General features: G+C 43.6%; 1 protein-coding gene across 3 annotated transcripts in view; it reads left to right on the top strand.

Annotated features, from left to right (window-relative positions):
- Positions 1–21,239, top strand: part of TDRD3 (tudor domain containing 3) — a 653,010-nt gene that overhangs the window by 266,355 nt on the left and 365,416 nt on the right. The window lies entirely within an intron of this gene.

The raw sequence follows: 21,239 nt of genomic DNA, 5'->3' as shown, positions 1-21,239 counted from the left end.
TGTAGTCTCAGGAGTTTTTTTGTATAATATAGCAGAAACATACAATATGGAGCTAGTTTACAAATTCCAAACCTAATAGTCGGACCAACGGCACGTCATCTATATTTACTGGAGAAACACTTAATTGTATTTACTTAGCTCTTAGTTCTGGAGTCTAGCTCGGCAAAATGACAAGTCAGTCCTACTTATAACTACCCCAAACTATGGTGTTAGTAACATATTCGATAGAAAGCCCTTAACTTGCTGAAGTAAAAGCAGATTTAAACAGCCAAAGGACATCATTTTAGTTTTGGACATGTTTATCTTGAAGGTATTAAGTTTATTGTAATCTTTCGGCCGCTGAAGATAGCATTGCCACCTATCTGTGGCATTGATAAAATGATCAACTCATCAACCCATGCTAAATTACTGATCATTGAATTGCCCCTTTTAAGAGTGTCTGTCTCCGTACGACAAAAATGCTGGCAAATCAGCTATGTATAGTGAGAATAACAACAGTGCCAAAATGAACCCGCATTTGAGACCATTGAAGTTTTGTAGAAAGACCCTTGTCGTTTGACAGATTAACTCGTATTTTTTTATATTTATTTATTAGTTTTTGTAACAACTGTTGTACAAACACAAAACGGTAGGGCAGGAACAGCAATATCCTGTGAGTAGAGTCATCGGTATAAATATAACAAAGTTAGAGCTATACAACAATATAAAATATGCATCCACAGTAAAAAAAAAAAAGAAAAAGAGAATAGGAGGGGAGGGGGAAGAGAATGGAGGAGGGAAATCAGAAGGGAGGAAGAGGGAGGATCGGGAAATGGGTTGCACTCATCTTAAATGCTACAGTATCAGATGGACATAGTAACAGAGGCCGAGCACCACCAGAAAATATGTAACAGTATTGCATATCCATTGTCATAAGCACAGTTTTACTTAACAGTTCAGGAGGACGTACGTGTTGACGATTCTACTGCGATCCCAGTTAAATAGGACATTAATGGGAACCAGCTATCCTGAGGGCGGAAGCCAGCCGGCATAAGGTCCCAGTAATCCTGTAATTGTTCTTGGCAGTATGTTGCATCTCGCTGCCAGTCCGTCTTGAGCGACAGTCTGCGGCTCCCCCAGTACAAGACACATGTCATTTTGTCAGAAGGAGCAGCATCGCCACCAGCCTGCATCCATCATCTGGTGCAGCCTTAACATAGCCCATCAAAGCAATCACCTGGGAACATTCAATATAGTGTCCAACTGTAGCCTTAATAGTGTCAGAGACCCCTGCCCAGTATTTCTGTACTCTGGGACAGCTCCAAGCAAGAAGGAGAAAGTCTGCACAGGGCGATGCGCAGTGTATACGGCATGCATCTTTACACAGTCCTGTGGTAAGTAGCCATGCAGGGGGGTTAGTACAGTCTGTGTAGGAATTTAAGGTGAAGCAAACTCAGCCTATAATTGGGAGAGAGAGCTCGTGATTGTGTACAACAGTACCTCCATTGATTATCTGTAATCGGAGAGGCCAGATTATCAGCCCATTTCATCTGAGCCCAGGCTCAGTAATACGAGTGCCATCGCTTGTAATGTGAGATACAATTTTGTGAATAAGCAACTTAAAGAGGGCATTGTGAGCATCATCTCTAATGCCTGTAGTGTCTCTGGGGCTTGTGGAAAGGAACTATATTGCGCACGCATTGCAGCGCACAGCTGATGATAGGTGAGTTTCTGTAACAGGATGTCAGTTGGCCCTTCTAGGGCCTGCCGTGGTTCTATGAAGGTACTGTCTGGATATATCGCTCCCATAGTGGTCGTAGGTAAGGTTCAGAGTCTAATGCGGGTGCTGGTATCTTCAGTTATGGGCAGAGATGGGTTACTCAGCAGGGGCACTGATAGGGTGTACAGATGCTCAACTGAGGCTCTATGTCGGAGGTCATTCTAGGCTCACACAGTGCAAGTCACAGTATTAGTTTGGGCCCTCGGACGGCGAGGTGGGAGGTATGTGCCATACTCAACGGACATGGATGTACATGATCGTGTTCTGGAGCAGTGTGGGATTGGTACTGTATGGAATGTATCCAGAAATTTGGAAACTGGGCCTGCACACAGTTGTTATGAAGATCCATATTGGGGGCTCCAAGTCCCCCCTGCTCGAAAGGGTGCACAAGCAGTTCCCATGTAGCTCTAGAGGGCCTGGCCGCCCAAGCAAGTGAGACAAAAAAGCAGTCACTGGTGGAAGGAAAGTGAAAAAGGAATTGGAAGATTCACAAATAAATACATACATTTGAGAAGTACCACCATTTTAGAAATAGCTAATCGGCCTGTCAAGGAAAGCAGCAGTCGGTTTCACTTCTCCAGGTGGTCTTTCAGCAAAGTGAGTGCTCGTCCATAGGTCTCTACTCAACAAGATACCTTGATAGCAGACTGGTTCACCGGCTCAACACAGTGGGAACTCTAAGGTATACTCAGCATTCGACTCAGTAAAAGGATATATAATGGATTTATCCCAATTAATCATAGTGCCAAAAAGGCCTCCATAGCAGATGAATTCCCGAATTAGAGCATCCAGATTGTCTCACGGGTTACTAACATAGAGCATGCCATTGTCACCAAACATGGAGACAAGTACAGCTTTAAGTGTAAAAGCCAGAATCCTATGAGAATTATGCTGGCGTAGTGTTTCTGCAAGGGGCTCCATAACTATTGCAAATAAAATCCTCGAGATGGGTTATCCCTGGAGGGTGCCCCTCATCACTGAGAAAAGAGTCAGAGATCACACCATTAATGCACAAGCGGGTCATTGGTTGTTCATACAAGAGGCCAGTTAAGCAAAGAAATGTAGGGTTTAGGCCAAGAAGAGCCAATAGAGCAGTCAGGAGAGGCCATTCGAGCGAGTCAAACGCCTTTGTGGCATCCAGGAAAACAGCAGCAGCCCCACAGGTCGGGCTGGTCATCTGTGCGACTGCAAAGAAAGTTTGTAAATTGTGGTTCATGAATGTGCGTGGTACGACTTGTACAGGTTAGGATGAGAAATTAGTGGTTGGGGTGGCAGTAAGCGGGAGGCCGTCAACTTTGCAAGTACCTTGTTATCATGGTATTCACCAATCCAACCTGCGTGCAGATGTGGGTTAGTAGCATCAGTAAGATGTAATTCCAGGAGCATGCATGTATCTATATTGTGACACTGCAAATATGCAGAGACCTGTCTGGCTTTTCGTGCATTATTCAACCCTCTAACGTTCTAAGTTAAGCATTTAATTGTATGCATCTAGGAGTGCAATATTGCAGTAACAGCACTGGACACATTTCCATCTGAGCCAGGCCACAGTGACCTCAGAGTTGCAGTGAGTGCAGAAGGGAAAGGTAATTAACAACAATGCTAATAAAGGCATCTAACAGTGCACAAAAACCTACATATCTACCCATCTCCGACGTCTGCCCCCAATCAGGCCAAACAGGACTAACCCACCCCCCAAAACAGTATTATCAAAAGGCATAGCATGGGAATCATCCCATAAGGGCAAACTTGAGTCCCTAATGCGCCTTACCATGAGTGGAAAGTTTTGGGGCCGAAGAGGACTGTCACCAGTAGGTCATTAAGTATAGGAGCAGACTCGATAAGAAGAGGCTCCTTGACCAAAACATCTGCAAAGAAGTGGATGTCATTAGTCATTGTCACTTAGCTGACCATTCATGCATTTTGATTCTCAGGCTTGTTTATTTCTGCGGCAAGTGGTAAGGGCTTGACAAAATTGGTGGCAAACTTTGGATCAGTGAAGAAGTGGGTCTGACCCTGATGGAGGATCCTCAACTTGGCAACTGGATCAGTGAGTAAGAGGCAGCAGTTCTCTGCAAAGAACGCTTGATTGGTGCAAAATCACACCTGGCTGACTGAACGGCAAACACATAATCTGAGAAAATGGTTATTTCATTACCTTGGTATTGCAGGGGGTTCTTGTCTCTAGCCGGTCCCAGGGTGGTATCTCGATCCCTATAGTTAAGCAATCGAGCTATGATGGGTCAGGCAGGGGCACCTGGCGGGTGCCTCTGACCAAGTGCACTATGCACCCGTTCAGCCCCCAAGAGGGCAGACATGGCTTCCCCGAAAAGGGAGCGGAGAAAAGACTCGACATAGTCTTCCATTTGACCCATATCACTGGATTCCGGTATTCCAATAATGCACAAGTTATTTCACCCCACGACTGCCCGTAGTGCTGCAGCAATGAGAGGAAGGTGGCATCACGCATCCCCGCACCCACTGGGTATGGTTGCTCAGTACATTGTTGCTCCTGGAATAATCGTTCAGTCTCCAAGGCCCAGTACATGGTGAATGCGGGGAAGCCAAGTGAGGGGCCCGAATCCAGTCCCCAAGAGCGTGCTGCAGCACTCACTCCTGGCAGGCCTCACCCACGAGGCAGGCTTGCCCGGTTGCCCCTGAAAGCGCAAAATCTGAGCTGCGGGGAGGAAATTGTGGCCCCCACGTGGTGTGAATGCGGCTGCAGTCGGCGAGCGCCGATGACCTCTCGTGTTTGCAAGCCTCACGTCGAGGCAGTCATTTTACCGTCAGGCTCTCGAACACTGCCTGACAGATTAACTTGTACCCAAGTGTCTGGGTGTAATTACATCAGAAAGTTATTATTGGGTTTTCCCAAGGTATGCATAGCCAACAGATTTAAGGTCATGATGTTACCTAAAGTAGAGCAAACGATACGAAATCCCGTTTGAGAGACTTTTAGCAACCTCTTATCATGCACAAATTTGGCAAAGGGTGTGCCTTCTGAGTCCAGCAGTGCTGTAAGACACAAGTTTTTTATTTATTTTATATTGGTCTCAGGTCATAGGTTTATAAAGTGCCTGCAGAAGGAAACCGTGATTTTATTACACTGTTACTAAGGTGATGATGTAGCGCATAACTTAACGAGTTAAACACGTTCCCAGAGGGGCAGAACCACATTGTGCGTGAGATTTATGTCCAAATAACATTGATACTATATAACCTACAATATTGTGACAGAAACACCGAGAAAGCATTAGGCGTTAGCTTCTGTATTCTGACGGCCATTTCACTGGGGCGGTGAGTAATGGCTTTGCCTTGTAACTAATGAAGGCCTAAGGGGTCCCATTAGCACCTTGTTAGCGAGAAAACCCGTTTTTTATGTGCGCTCTTAAAAACTGCACGAGAGCGCACGGTCACATTTCCTACTCTGAAAAGGAGCTGGTTGTGGGTCGGAAGGCCTACGACCAGACGTCCGGCTTGGTGTACCTGATTGCTCATCGAACAGATGCCACATTGAGCACAAATGGAAACGAGAGTGGCTGACAGCTATGCCCTGTTGAAAAATGGCTGCAAAGTTTTACCTGTGTATTTTACGTTTCTGACTTTGTGGTTCATTAAAGTGGCGTTTACAGTGATCGGTTTTATTGTTTGAGTTGGAAATGAAACCAGCAATTGTTCTTGTACGGCTCTTCGCATCACTTAAGTACCATTTCTTTCAACGCTGTTTATCGAATCAGAAGTCCTACAGAGCCTAAGGCGGCAGAGAATAATGCCATGCTTTGTGATTGCCAGCTAGCCGCAGGTGAAATAATAGTTTTGCTCAATCAATTTTACGAAAGAAACTGCGCATGGGTGGACATCAGACTGCTTATAGAACAGCATAACGGATCTGGTGTTAAGTGTTCAGCACCGGTCACTTTGCCTTTTAATGCTGTGCTTCAGAAAATGAACCAATTTCTGAAAGTGCTGTCAAGTGCATGAGTTTGTCTTCAGGGCATGTTGCTACCCTTTATATTAGTAGGTTATCTGAGTTCAGATTGTGCAGATTTTCTGCTGGGTGGAAAACCAATTCTCCGTTTGCCTTTCTTGCTCTTCGCCGATTTGTGTTTTTGGGTGCTATGAATAAAACGTCACCATGGATTATTTCATGTTAGTGGATTACTCCTCATTCGTGAAGCTGAGCAATCAAACATGCTGTCAGTACATCTTAGATTTGTGTACTTTGCTGCTAAAGTTTTGGAGTGGCGCTGCCACATGCCAGTCGTCTGGAAGCATGCTTGTTCTGTTTTAGGGGAACCCCTTTGGTAACAATAAACAATACTGAAGCCTAGGACCTCCCTGAGGTAAACTTTACGTTTTGCCTCTGCTCGAGAACTGGCCAAATTAAGAATTATGCTCACTGTTTAATGCTGATACCACCAGGATGAGCGGATGGAGCAGGTGGGTGTGGTGCCTTTCCGGGTTACAGTTCACGCTATATTACAAGTGTACAGTGTGGCGAAACGCCATCTTATTGTTCATAAAAAATAGGAGGTCGATTAGCCCTTTTCCTAGAAGCACTTGGAGTCGTCATTAGGACTATAAAATAAATGACTTACGAGACAACTAATAAGCGGACTCTGCCTAGCCAAGCTTGTTAAGAGACATCTTCTTTGGACGTGACAATTAATGAACATTTGTAAACTGTACTATGGCCAACCATGGTTTCCTGGAAGTAGAAGGCAGTTGTACAAAACAGTGTTTCCTAGAGCTAGAGGGCAGATGTTCTGGACATGATTTCCTCGAGGCAGATGTTTAGGGGTATTGGCATAAGCTGCATTCTAACAGATGTTTTTTTCAGGAAGATCAAAAGATGAGAAATCATGCTCCATGAAAGACTATTTTACAAAGACTTAGCCAGTAGTGATGACATTCTGGTTCCCAAACTGAACTTCTAAATCTGGCAACTCTGAGCAAGCCAGAGCCTTCAGATGAAAGACCGCATTCAAATGCATGGAGAATCAATTTGTTCTTAAGGGAGGACACGTGCTATATAAGACATGATGCACAGTATAAAGACCCTTTATTTGACCTTAGTGGGTAGTTGGGTCCTCTGTTAACGTCTAAAAAGTCAGTGGCATTTTAAAAATGATGAATTACGCAAATCATGCAGGGAGCACAATTCTCTACAAATTAAAGATTGTACATCAGTTATTTATTAATGCCACAAAAGGACAAATCCAAGTTCCCAACGATTATGTAAGGAAATGCCTCTTTTTGCATGTTCACTCCCACATTTTTGGAATGATGCTGAATTTTTTTAGACTCTGAGAGTGAACTGAGGCCTGCTAACCAGACCTCAGTGCCAGTGTTTTAATCCCATACAAACCACATGTCGAATTGGATGCACCCAATTGGCAAAGCCTGACTTACTTTTAAGTCCCTAGTATATGGTACCCAGGGCACGTAAGATAGAGTGTACACTCAGTGCTACAGCACTGTGTGAGCCCCCTTTGTGTGATAGGGTACAAAATGGCTACCAGCTTGCCCCTGCAGACTGGAAGGACAGTGCTTTCTCTGCTAGTTTTACTTTGCTATTCAAACCAATGGTAAAGCCCCCATATCCCTTAAGATTATATATGTATCCCCTAACAAAGGCCTATGAAGTCCTGTAGCGTGGAGCTGTATTTTAAGTGAGGCATATGTTTTCTGATATGTCTTAACAGAAACACTTCCAAATTGTCATTTTGCTGTGGGTAAAGTTGGTAGCCCTGTTGGCTATCACAGGGTGGCATCCAATCCCACCAAAGTTTTGACTAGGACTACCAAACTAAGTCATGTAAGGTACCAAATTAATCATGGCATTAAATGCGACCTGATGGCCAAGTCAAAATTAATGTCACTATTAAAGATAGGCAACTATTAGAAAGTTGCCCTTTTGTGCTCTGCTTGTCCAGTAGCCTCACAAAGGCACACACATGCAGACAGCTTTTTGACAACCTGGGGAGATGTGTGAAACTCTAAACCAAATAAGTACACTGTTCCAAACAAAGTGAACACAGGGGACTAGAAAGGACTGCAGTGAAATTGTTGTAGGAGTGCCCTCAAGCATCACATTAGGATGTCAAGCATCATCATTGGGCTAACCCCTCGCCAGACTGGCACTGCAATGTCTGACGGGCCTCCAACAGAAGGATGGAGGCTCTTCAACCAAGAAGATGATTAATCAAAGACTGCAGCCCATATTGACAGGGGAAATGAAGGAGAGACAAGAATCTAAAATTAGCTCTAATCCTCTTAATAATTTTAATAATTTCAATAGGGATTAGGCCAAGGTTAAAAACACAACTCGGAGTATACAGGAAAACGATGTTACCAATACTCCTTCAGAGCTAGAGAGGAGGCAAGTAGTTTGCTCCTAACATATGGTCGACATGTTTCGCGCCCTCACGGTCACACACGGATCCACTGGCGCTTCATCAGGACCGCTATCATTTTACTTCTCCTTGTAAAAACAAGACAATAAATGCTGGGAGGTCACTTACAGTCTGCCGATCTATTGTGTATGTCAGTCAAATGATAGGTCGCCCTGTGTCAAAAACAAAGAGACAAAATCAGAAAAAAGACAAATCTATATATGTCTAAATGACGAGACATTCATTATTGTCACAGTCAAATGGGAGCCGCACGCATGTTAATACTTGTCGTGTACTCACAAAAACAAGGTACTCAGGTAAAGAAGAAAAAGAAAACAGAAGACATTGCTTACCATCCCATGAAGGTAACGGGCATCATAGGGACGCGTAAACCTCTTACCCAAGGAGAGTATTCTACATTTGGAACAAAGAATTAGCAATGAAAAGGTATTTGCATATATCCGAAGCCACAAACTTTTTCGCACATAGTTTATGTGAGTCGTCCATTCTAGATGTCTAGAAACATATGCTTGTCATAACTCAATGGACTTTGTACATGTATTGATAATCAAAGTCGGTCAAAAAGACTGCGAGACTTAGCTAAAAGTAAAAGTCAGTCGTAGCTGTTCAAATGTTTTATATTCGTCTGTCACAAGTAAATAGAATAGCTACACAGTCATAAGAAACAGCCTTTGCAAATTTGAGCCATTAATGGTTGTGAAGACTAATGTGTAAAAACAGACCGTGGTCATCATTCAGTAGGGCTCAATGAACCACATAGTGTTGTTAACTGAGCCGGTTGTTATTAGCTGGACAAGTCGGCAACCATTAGCTCCCCAGATATTTAATACAAAATAATTCTTGGCGTGTGGTACACGGTCCCTTATTAGTATTATTTTGCCTCCATATGGTGTGTACTCGATTACTGCCGCTATTGTTATTAGATTGTAGTCATGTCCTGCCCTCTTGTAAAATACACAAACACGTCTTAAGTACGAAAGCCCGTTACCCTGGTTGATAGAGCTATCGCACTGTGTAATCTCCGTGGATCAGATTACAACCCTAGCTATGAGCCGGCTCGTGCAGGATCGACTTGGACTCATTTTCGAATGGATGAGAAAAGAAGTTTCTATATAAGCGTCTCAGAACGCATGTACCTACTTGCACTTCTCCCCGAGGTCCGTCTTGAACCTGCCCGAGGTCGCGTTCCTGAAAAACAAACGCGGCGCACGTCCGAATCATTTATATGAAGATCAAAGGAGTCTTCCGAGGAAATTGACCTGTGACGTCAACTCTCCAGTCACAGGAGACTCGAAACTGAAAAAGGAATCGTCCAAGGCTAATCGTTGGTAAAAGCGGCGGCCATATTGGATGTGCAAACTACATATATGGAGATAAGCATAATCAGAAGCTTAAAGGCTCCGGTGGTCAACTCCGATGTGTAAACCCATTCGTGTTTGTGGAGGGGATCGCTTACTATCTTACCAAAGTGTCTACCCCAAATCTATGTACCCGGTGGTAGAGCCACCACAATATTGTATTCGTGTCGAACTCACATGGGGAAGATATCAAGGTCCTCTACCTTACAAGTCGTGGACTCGTAGTACTTGAATAGTTTAATGAGAGAGGGTCCACCAGGGGATTTCGTCATTTAGGCCCTCGATGGCTGTTTTTAATCTGAAGACCCAACGCTGTTCAATCCTAAACAGGGATTTAGGGTCATCTGCTTTGTATTTTGGTGCTTGTATGACTGTCCACGCGAGATCATTAGGACCGTGTTTGGCAGCTAGAAAATGTGCACTCAGTTTAGTTGTTATCCGTAGACATCTGATATTGCTGCGGTGTTCTACTTGCCTCCTCTCTAGCTCTGAAGGAGTATTGGTAACATCGTTTTCCTGTATACTCCGAGTTGTGTTTTTAACCTTGGCCTAATCCCTATTGAAATTATTAAAATTATTAAGAGGATTAGAGCTAATTTTAGATTCTTGTCTCTCCTTCATTTCCCCTGTCAATATGGGCTGCAGTCTTTGATTAATCATCTTCTTGGTTGAAGAGCCTCCATCCTTCTGTTGGAGGCCCGTCAGACATTGCAGTGCCAGTCTGGCGAGGGGTTAGCCCAATGATGATGCTTGACATCCTAATGTGATGCTTGAGGGCACTCCTACAACAATTTCACTGCAGTCCTTTCTAGTCCCCTGTGTTCACTTTGTTTGGAACAGTGTACTTATTTGGTTTAGAGTTTCATTAAGGGAGACAGTACACTGGACCATTAATCTCCCTGTCCCTCCTGTTTTTTGAAGTTATAGAACAGCAGTTTTGCTGTGGGACCTATTTAGTGATAGATAAGACCATGGATAATTTCCAGGGTCTCAGTTTCGACGATGATGTCGTTTCTGCAATTTTACAAACACCATCCATACTTTCTAACGATGGTGCAGCCCCTTCAGGTAGCCTTAAAGAAAACTGGGACAAGCTTTCCTCCCTGAAACGTGATTTAATTAAGACTATCATGCATGGGACAATCATGACCGAATACCTAAGAGCGAATATCGCGCCCAGCGGTCTTCTTGTCTCTAATGTACCAAGAATTTTCCTGCAGGACCTGGCTTTCAGGAAAGACTGGGCACAGATAGCATGGAAATGCACCCGTGACTGGCTAGTATTGATTATTAACACCTCAAAGAGACTAGCCGAGTCCATTGCTATCCAAATTAATTGCATGGAAAGCTCGATCAAAACGACAGTTACGATAGCAGCCTTCAAGAGTCGTCTCCTGGAGATTAACACGGAACTCAATGAAACCAAAGAGTTCCTGACACAACAAAAAATCTCCAAACTACAAAAAGATATTAATAAATTTGACAGGGAGAAAATCTACCCATATATCAAAGAGGATTATGAGACCGACACACAATCACGGTCATCAGACGACTCCTCCTATTCCAACAGAAAATCTCGTAACTATAGCAGTAGCTCCTCCTCAGAAGGATGGAGCACTGATGAGAGTACTCCTCAGCCTTACTACAACTTCCATCAGTATGCCCATAACCAACAACTTTACTGGCAACCTCCTTATCCTTTTTTTCAACCCCGCCCGATGCCACCTTATGGGCCTTTTTTAGGCCGAGGTCCGGGCAGAGGAAGAGGCAGAAGGAGAGGAAGAGGGAGAAGAGTTCACTGGGGTCGAGAAGAACCCCAGATGATCACGAGGAGCCAGAACAAGACCGCTCCACAGAAGACCTAGTTGTCAATTTGTCCCACAGACAACTATCCAGGGATGAATCGCGAGTTCTAAATAGAGGTCTAGGCTTTGTTCCCACCCCCTCTGAAGACCCCTTCCGCCTTCACTGTGAGTTGTCTCAATTTTTTCGAAAGGTTCGTTTACATTTTTTCTTTAAAAACCAACCCGAACCCTCTAGTAGCTGTGACACAGGCTTAAAGAAACCATCTACCTTTATGCCTCCCACACATTCACTTCCGTGTGAGGTTTTAGCCTTCGAAAAAGCAGTCCTGTCAGATCTTGAACAAACTGTACCTAGACGTCCGTTTGTCAATCTACCCTCCTCTGAGTGGAATGCACTTAAGAGTCTATCCAATGATTCCTCTATAGTTATCAAACCGGCGGATAAAGGAGGAGCAATAGTTATTATGGATGCATCAGATTACAGGCAGGAATGTCTCCGCCTTTTAAATGACAGAACTCATTACACGCTTCTGAACCAGGACCCCACTAACAAGTTACAACACAAGATTAAGAGTTTGGTTCATGAAGCCAAAAGCAATAGCTGGATTTCTCCCAACGAGGCCGAATTCTTGGAAAGTATCCATCCGAGAACACCATATTTTTACTGCCTCCCGAAAATCCATAAAGGCATTCTTCCTCCTCCTGGCCGCCCCATAGTCTCAGGAATTGGGTCAATTTTGGAACCATTATCGATTTTTTGTGACTCTTTCTTCCAACCACTAGTAAAGAGTTCCACTACTTATCTTAAGGACACCAAGGATGTCCTCAACCTTATAGAGACCATCAATTCCACTATCCGGGTAGAAGTCCTTATCACACTAGATGTAGAATCCCTATACACCAATATTCCACAGACAGCCACTTTGGAGGTCGTGGAATCCGCTCTTCTTCAGCAACATTGGACTTCACCAACGCCAGTTCACTTTGTTATGCATTGTGCATCGCTGGCAATGACACAAAGTTTTTTTCAATTTGAGGATGTCCTTTACCATCAGATCCAAGGGACATCCATGGGAAGTACTTTTGCCCCTAGCTTGGCTTGTCTATACATGTATCAATTTGAAAAGAAATTTATCTTGGCAGCAACATGTCCTTTCTTTAAGCATATCAAACTATGGCGACGGTACATAGATGATATTCTTATCATATGGCAAGGATCTCTTGCGACAGTAGATCTGTTCACTAGCTGGATTAACACATTAGATCCCTTTTTGAGATTCACAGCCCATGTTTCAACCACCCATATATCATTTTTGGATCTTCTGATCCACATCGTGGATGGGAAATTAGTGACAGACACGTATCACAAGACTACAGATCGGAATAGCTTATTGCGATATGACAGTTACCATCCAAAAGCTCTACGCGATAATCTACCTTTTGGTCAATTTTTAAGATTACGCAGAAACTGCTCTTCAAAATTGCTGTTTGACAATCAGGCACGAGAACTTCGAAGGAAACTCCAATCTCGGCTATATCCATTAAAGGTGATCAATCCTGCTTATAAGAGAGCCCGTAACAATCACAGAGAAGCCCTCCTAGCACCAGCAGTGAGGGAAGAGCAAGCACGAATCACGTGTGTAACTACGTACACTCCTATGTCCAATACGGTTAAAAGATTAATCAACAAGAGGTGGCAAATCCTACTTAGTGGGGGTACGCAGATTTCAGAACCCTTATTTGCATTCAAGAGATCCACTAATATCAGGGATCTAGTTATCCACACCCGACCACATAGACAGGAAGTCGGTGAAGTTCAATCCACACTTTGGAATCTTCCTCCAGTCACCGGTCACTATCCGTGTGGTTCTTGCAATGTTTGTTCCTTAACTAAACATGCAAACAGCCTAGTTCTTAAACATTTTGGGACTTGGCACTTAAGAAATCACACTAATTGTAACACGCGACATTGCATTTACCTGATAACTTGCCCGTGTGACTTACAGTATGTAGGCATGACAACCAGACCAGTGAAACTACGAATAAACGAACACCGCAGCAATATCAGATGTCTACGGATAACAACTAAACTGAGTGCACATTTTCTAGCTGCCAAACACGGTCCTGATGATCTCACGTGGACAGTCATACAAGCACCAAAATACAAAGCAGGTGACCCTAAATCCCTGTTTAGGATTGAACAGCGTTGGGTCTTCAGATTAAAAACAGCCATCGAGGGCCTAAATGACGAAATCCCCTGGTGGACCCTCTCTCATTAAACTATTCAAGTACTACGAGTCCACGACTTGTAAGGTAGAGGACCTTGATATCTTCCCCATGTGAGTTCGACATGAATACAATATTGTGGTGGCTCTACCACCGGGTACATAGATTTGGGGTAGACACTTTGGTAAGATAGTAAGCGATCCCCTCCACAAACACGAATGGGTTTACACATCGGAGTTGACCACCGGAGCCTTTAAGCTTCTGATTATGCTTATCTCCATATATGTAGTTTGCACATCCAATATGGCCGCCGCTTTTACCAACGATTAGCCTTGGACGATTCCTTTTTCAGTTTCGAGTCTCCTGTGACTGGAGAGTTGACGTCACAGGTCAATTTCCTCGGAAGACTCCTTTGATCTTCATATAAACGATTCGGACGTGCGCCGCGTTTGTTTTTCAGGAACGCGACCTCGGGCAGGTTCAAGACGGACCTCGGGGAGAAGTGCAAGTAGGTACATGCGTTCTGAGACGCTTATATAGAAACTTCTTTTCTCATCCATTCGAAAATGAGTCCAAGTCGATCCTGCACGAGCCGGCTCATAGCTAGGGTTGTAATCTGATCCACGGAGATTACACAGTGCGATAGCTCTATCAACCAGGGTAACTGGCTTTCGTACTTAAGACGTGTTTGTGTATTTTACAAGAGGGCAGGACATGACTACAATCTAATAACAATAGCGGCAGTAATCGAGTACACACCATATGGAGGCAAAATAATACTAATAAGGGACCGTGTACCACACGCCAAGAATTATTTTGTATTAAATATCTGGGGAGCTAATGGTTGCCGACTTGTCCAGCTAATAACAACCGGCTCAGTTAACAACACTATGTGGTTCATTGAGCCCTACTGAATGATGACCACGGTCTGTTTTTACACATTAGTCTTCACAACCATTAATGGCTCAAATTTGCAAAGGCTGTTTCTTATGACTGTGTAGCTATTCTATTTACTTGTGACAGACGAATATAAAACATTTGAACAGCTACGACTGACTTTTACTTTTAGCTAAGTCTCGCAGTCTTTTTGACTGACTTTGATTATCAATACATGTACAAAGTCCATTGAGTTATGACAAGCATATGTTTCTAGACATCTAGAATGGACGACTCACATAAACTATGTGCGAAAAAGTTTGTGGCTTCGGATATATGCAAATACCTTTTCATTGCTAATTCTTTGTTCCAAATGTAGAATACTCTCCTTGGGTAAGAGGTTTACGCGTCCCTATGATGCCCGTTACCTTCATGGGATGGTAAGCAATGTCTTCTGTTTTCTTTTTCTTCTTTACCTGAGTACCTTGTTTTTGTGAGTACACGACAAGTATTAACATGCGTGCGGCTCCCATTTGACTGTGACAATAATGAATGTCTCGTCATTTAGACATATATAGATTTGTCTTTTTTCTGATTTTGTCTCTTTGTTTTTGACACAGGGCGACCTATCATTTGACTGACATACACAATAGATCGGCAGACTGTAAGTGACCTCCCAGCATTTATTGTCTTGTTTTTACAAGGAGAAGTAAAATGATAGCGGTCCTGATGAAGCGCCAGTGGATCCGTGTGTGACCGTGAGGGCGCGAAACATGTCGACCATATGTTAGGAGCAAACTACTTGCCTCCTCTCTAGCTCTGAAGGAGTATTGGTAACATCGTTTTCCTGTATACTCCGAGTTGTGTTTTTAACCTTGGCCTAATCCCTATTGAAATTATTAAAATTATTAAGAGGATTAGAGCTAATTTTAGATTCTTGTCTCTCCTTCATTTCCCCTGTCAATATGGGCTGCAGTCTTTGATTAATCATCTTCTTGGTTGAAGAGCCTCCATCCTTCTGTTGGAGGCCCGTCAGACATTGCAGTGCCAGTCTGGCGAGGGGTTAGCCCAATGATGATGCTTGACATCCTAATGTGATGCTTGAGGGCACTCCTACAACAATTTCACTGCAGTCCTTTCTAGTCCCCTGTGTTCACTTTGTTTGGAACAGTGTACTTATTTGGTTTAGAGTTTCATTAAGGGAGACAGTACACTGGACCATTAATCTCCCTGTCCCTCCTGTTTTTTGGAGATGTGTGAAAGACATGTCACCTCGGGGTGGTTAGTCCAGAAGCGAGCTTCAAAGGGGAAGCCGTCTTTGATGAGCTTCCGGCCAAGACCCCTGATCAGGATGACTTTTGTTCCTGTAGAAAGCATGGAGGCAGAGCCAGAGAGGGGAAACTCACCCCCCAAATGGGTTTTATCTTGGGTATGTAGCCCTCAGGTAGCCATGCCTCTAGGGTGCGCTTCCAAGCTCCAGGAAACGGAGGAGGGGTTGTGCCATCTTGAAAGGGGCAAAAGGGTGACATTTTGGGGTAGCCATCTCAGGATCTTTGTCACTAAGTAGGAGGAGACCCAATAGACCATTGAGTTAGTGACTGCGTGGTCACCTCAGGCACTTTCCTGGGATAAATATGGCACCCCCTGGCACGCTGACACTCAGATCATGCTGGAATCGTAGAGAGGACCACAGAAGGACTACTGAGCTGCCCTTTCACCCACACAAAGAGAGGCTGCATGCTCTGAAAAACTGAACCTGCTACACTTTGGGCTAGCAAAAATTGATTCCCAACATCCAAAAACAGCGGAGACTCCAAGGATCAATCGGATGATCTCTTGGAACCAGCCCCATGGACACAACAACTGAAGTTGCAGAAGTTGCAAGGTTGGTAGCCACTGCAGAGGTTTTGCTGCTACCAGTTGCCGTGCACCCAAGAGGACAAATCTGAGATGGCCAAAACCTGCACCCGTATCTGCTGACCCCAGGAGTGCTGTCAAGGACCGGATTCGTCTTACCCAAGGGACACTAAACCCCACCAATGGATTTCGCTCCAGCTGTAGTGCAGACTGAGCAGTAGCCCAGCACTGGCTGGCTGGCTCCTGCAACTTAGAGGACTTTGACGGACCCTGACCTCTGTGGCCAAGTTCACCCCACTTCACCTATGGACTGAGGAACCACCACCCCCCATCGACCACATCACAGTCAGAGCATCCTTTAAGCATCTTTCTGCTTGCATCCCTCAGCATCAGAACCACTCCATTGATGCCCATGGCGGTCATCCTGTTGTGTTTGGACCTTGCTTTAAAAATGCTATGATGGTCAGGTAACTCTCCAAAGTATATTTCTGCTCCCCTAGACCTCAGTTCTGCCCGACTTAGTGACCCAACTCGGGTCAGGGTTGTCTAACTAACTTTTGCAAACTTTTCAAAAGTTTACAAATTCTTTGGTGTCCAAAGATTGTTTGCGATTGATAGAAAAGTTATTTGTTACTTCTAAATCTGTATCTACAGAACCCTCCAGTGGATTTTGATGCGTAAGGGCTCTAAATATTTTTAAAAATCTACTCTATTTTTATAAATTGGTGTCTTGTTTCTTTTGTGTCATGTGGCATTCTTATTCTGTTGTTTAGTGCTATTAAATGCTGCACACATTGTTCCTTTGCTTAAGCCGTTCTGCTCAGTCACAGCTGCCCAGGGTTGAGCTTAAGGTTAAGTAAACATACTTGACTAGACCCAAGACGGTCTTTACGAGTGTAGTGCACGGTATGGCCTCCCAGCCATACCATATAGTACACCCAAATCCTCACAGTTTATGAGCACAAGTGTTTTTTTTTTTCTTTTTTTTTTAAATAATTTCATTCTTTGGTTAAAAAAGACAAAACTCTGTCCCATGAGGCCAATGCCACAAGCCTATCTTTTCGCATTTGTAGAAACTGGGTGCCCAGGGGCCTGTTGGCAGTTTCTTTTAAGGGATACCATCAGCAGCCATGTGGTAAAAAGAGAAGGATTCACACCGAAGGTAGAGAAGGACCCCAGCCTCTGTTATTTTATCTTGCAGCTGCTCACTAGTAGTGTATTCCAACAGTTCTGTGTTTTTTGGGTGGCCTTCTACTTTTAAAAGTTCCTAGCCATTCATGCCATTTCAGGTGAACTTTCACTTCTGGGCCCTCCCCAGTCATTACCATTTGAAAATGCACTTCCAAAACGTGTTTCCATGGCATGTGCTTAGTTTCATTGGGTCATAATTCTCTGCTCTTCCCATGTGGTCTCACATTACTTTTTTTTTAGCTCCAGATTACTATAGTAGAGGTGCCATTGCGCTCTCCTCACAGCTGAGTTGTCGTAACTTTGCTTATGGACCTGTCGTTTAACTACAGAATCTTCCACCAGACCTTGTCAGTGATGTTTTAGCTGTAATTGGCCTCTTTAAAGTTATGCCATCTCTTGCTGCTGCATTCTGTGACAGCAAGGCTGGCACACTGCTACACGTTACCTTTCTAATACCTGAACGCACCCCATCTTTATTTGCGCGTCTCATATATTAATTATGAACAGGTCCATACCTGAGTTTCAGATATTAACTCTGCCCGAACCATAACTGAAGGGCCTACACAGATAAATTAGTGTGTGCCTGACGTAACTCACACATATGCTTTTCAAGAATTCCTGCATTAAAGTCGTTACCTTCTATCTTGAAAAGTCGACCATTTCTTGTGATCAAGCCCTATTACATTGTTGTTGGAGAATGATCCAGGACTAATTATTTTTCCATGGACCTCAGCTCTTTGCCTGTAGTTAGTAACAAGAGCTACGTTTTTTTTCTTTACAGTAGTGGCACCTGCTCACAGATGCAAGATCATTTCAACCAAGGTGTATCACCAGGTTATGTGTTTACTTGACTTAGTTGTCGCTTGAAACTCAGTTCCACTGTGCCGCACTACATTTTTCCCCTGCTCATCCATGCTATGTAGGTTGCACTTCAAATTGTACTCTAGCTGCAGCACTAAAGCATACTCACTGTGATGCCCTAGGCATGAAGGTGTTTACTGTCATTCAGACCTTTTTGACCACCCGATTTCCAGACAACACCTGGAGGTGTCTGACTGAAGCAGACTCCATCTTTATTGTACGAGCAATATATTTGTAATTGGTGTTTTTTTTTTTTTTTTGGTGGGGGGGGCTATTTGTGTTTGTTGGACCTTCATACATTGTTTAGGATATAATATTATAGGCTACTGCCGAGGGTATAGCAGTTATAGGCGCTGAGCCAGAGTTAGCAGAGAAGGCCTTTAATAACAAGGATAGCCAAGGATTAAGGGCTATGCGTCTATTAGAACGTTCTGCCAGCTGAGGTTAGAATGTTCTAAATTAGAAAGGGAAAAACAGAAAGACAACTATTGGAATGCTAGAGATGAAAGCTTATACCAGCGATTATTGGCCCAGAGCCCCTTCGTTGTTTTCAGTTTCAGTGAAACAAAATGTAACCACAGTTATCAACTTTACAGATTGTTCCAGAATAGGGGTTTCGAGTAAAAACAGTCAGCCATTAATTTTCCACCCTTATACTGCAGTTACTCTCGGCTGAGAAATTAGCTACCCTATTGTACTCTCAGGTCCTCAGTATCCATACCTCTCTGCCCTATGAATGTCCCTCTGTTCCCCCAATGAATATCCTAAACCCCTTTCTGTTAGTTCTACTGTAGTAACTACTTATTCCCTAAGCTCATTACTGTTTTTTCAAAGCTACCACTCTTGTGCTCCTTCACATGCATTCTACTTATAATGTTACAAAGCCCATCAAACAGTCTATCTGCTTTTTCTCCTGTCTCGCTGGACTATTCAGTATGCCTCTGGCAGCAGTCTCTTATCCTTAGTGCTTTGAGTCAGATGTGCAAATTCCATTGCTGAGGAAAACCAATAGGTGCCCCTCCATCATCTCTTCTTTCAACTACTGGGCTATACCCCAGGGGCCTTGTCTTAAAAAATAATACATTGTATTTAGAAGGCAATCCAACTGCAATGCTTTCTTTTTCAAAACTTTACTTAGGCAAACTTTCAGTGCACAGGAGAGATAATTGTTCAAAAATAACAAACCCTTTTGATGCACATATACAATCAAAACATCTAAAAAAAAAAAAAAAGACAGGAAGTTTGATACCTGAAGCCTTTTCCCCAGATAACAAAAAAACGCAAAGATTGAGGTTCTTATGAACATGGAGATGTTGTGTACTTCATATTACCAAGAACTCCATTTAGCATAGATGTCACTCTTATATTGCATCATCCATGTTCTTGAACATAGATGAATAGCTTAGGCGACACAAACCTTGTCTATGAAGTATTGGTACCATGTGTCCAAGTTCTTCTTTGTGGTGACATCTGTCTTTTCAAATTTGGTAATATTGTATTTCAGAATAGCTGTTATGTTCTCCTTCAGCAGCTGTATTGTCCATAAAGTATCCCACCACATGTTTGGAGGGGAGAATTGGGACATTTCCATAGCCGGACAAAGGCGAGGTGAGCTGCCAGAAGCATATGGGTGAGCAACTTGCCCAAAAGGACTGTTAGTGGATGTTCTGCATCTTCAGTGTTAGATGTTTCCAGAAAAGAGCCACAGCTGTTTTAAGGTTAACTAGTCCAGTCCCTTGTTTCCAGAATGTCTGGGCTAGTCCACAAGACCATCACACTTGGGTCATTGTTCATTTTACTGATTCAATTAGTCGTTCTCTGTCGCATGATGCTTTACCATTCCTGTCTCACCCCTTTCCCTGTGAATGATTTCCAAGAATCCGTTCTGAGTTTTGTCTAGTCCCTTTGGAGTTGGGTAAAATACCTTTATTTTCTTGCTCGTCTCCTCTTTCCCGTTATCTTCACAAATAGTGCATACCATAAAGTCTGTTTTTTGTTTTTTTTTGTGTTGCTTTAGAGCCTTAAATGTATTTTTGTTTGAGACAAATCTGTGATGTCTCCGATACTTTGAAGAGTCAGCTTAGTCCACTTTATTTACCTGGGTCTTCCTTGGATATCTGACATAACGGCTTCAGTGTCTGCCTAAATGAATCTCAGCCACCGGCCATAGGACTGCACTCTTTTGACGAGGCCCAAGTAGGCCGAAGCTGCGCTAGGGTGGCTCGTGTTTCCAGACAGTGGAGACCTCCCTTCGCAGTTTCGGTTGGACTGTTTCAATTGGAGTGGAGCAGGGCTAAGACTGATTTGAATATGTCTTTTGTCTGAGTTGGCATGGTGGACGATTGTAGGGCAGAGTAATTACTAGTGACTGATATGAATTCAAGCAGTCCACCCAGTGCTTAATTTGTGCTTGTTGTTTCCGGTGCTGAGCACCGGCACTTATATTTGAGGGCCGGGGCTTATTCTTCTGCCTCAAGCATTTGCTGCGAGCAAAAGACACATATGGGAAAGACGGGTGAAGGGAAAAACGAAAACGTGTCACAAAGGGAGAAAGTGAAAAGCTGCAAGAGTGAGCTGAAGGGGCAGTGAGTGGCTTTATATCGATTGAAGAGGCCCGAGATGGCTTCAGGATTACGCCGCCTCAGTATTCCATGTTCACACATTTAATTACAACAGCCGCATGTTTAAGAGCAGGGCTTTGGGCACCGGCACCTTTGTATTTGCAAATTAAGCACTTAAGAGCAGGGCTTTGGGCACCGGCACCTTTGTATTTGCAAATTAAGCACTGAGTCCACCCATCACGTTGTTGTTTTCCTCAACACAGCCGTAAGGGGCACACAAATCATGTAACTTAACCTGTAAGGAGTGAGCATGATCTAATACCATGAAT

Source organism: Pleurodeles waltl, chromosome 8, assembly GCF_031143425.1.
Source record: "Pleurodeles waltl isolate 20211129_DDA chromosome 8, aPleWal1.hap1.20221129, whole genome shotgun sequence".
Classification (NCBI taxonomy): domain Eukaryota; kingdom Metazoa; phylum Chordata; class Amphibia; order Caudata; family Salamandridae; genus Pleurodeles; species Pleurodeles waltl.
The sequence above is the reverse complement of the archived record's forward strand: the minus strand, read 5'-3'. Positions and strand labels throughout refer to the sequence as shown.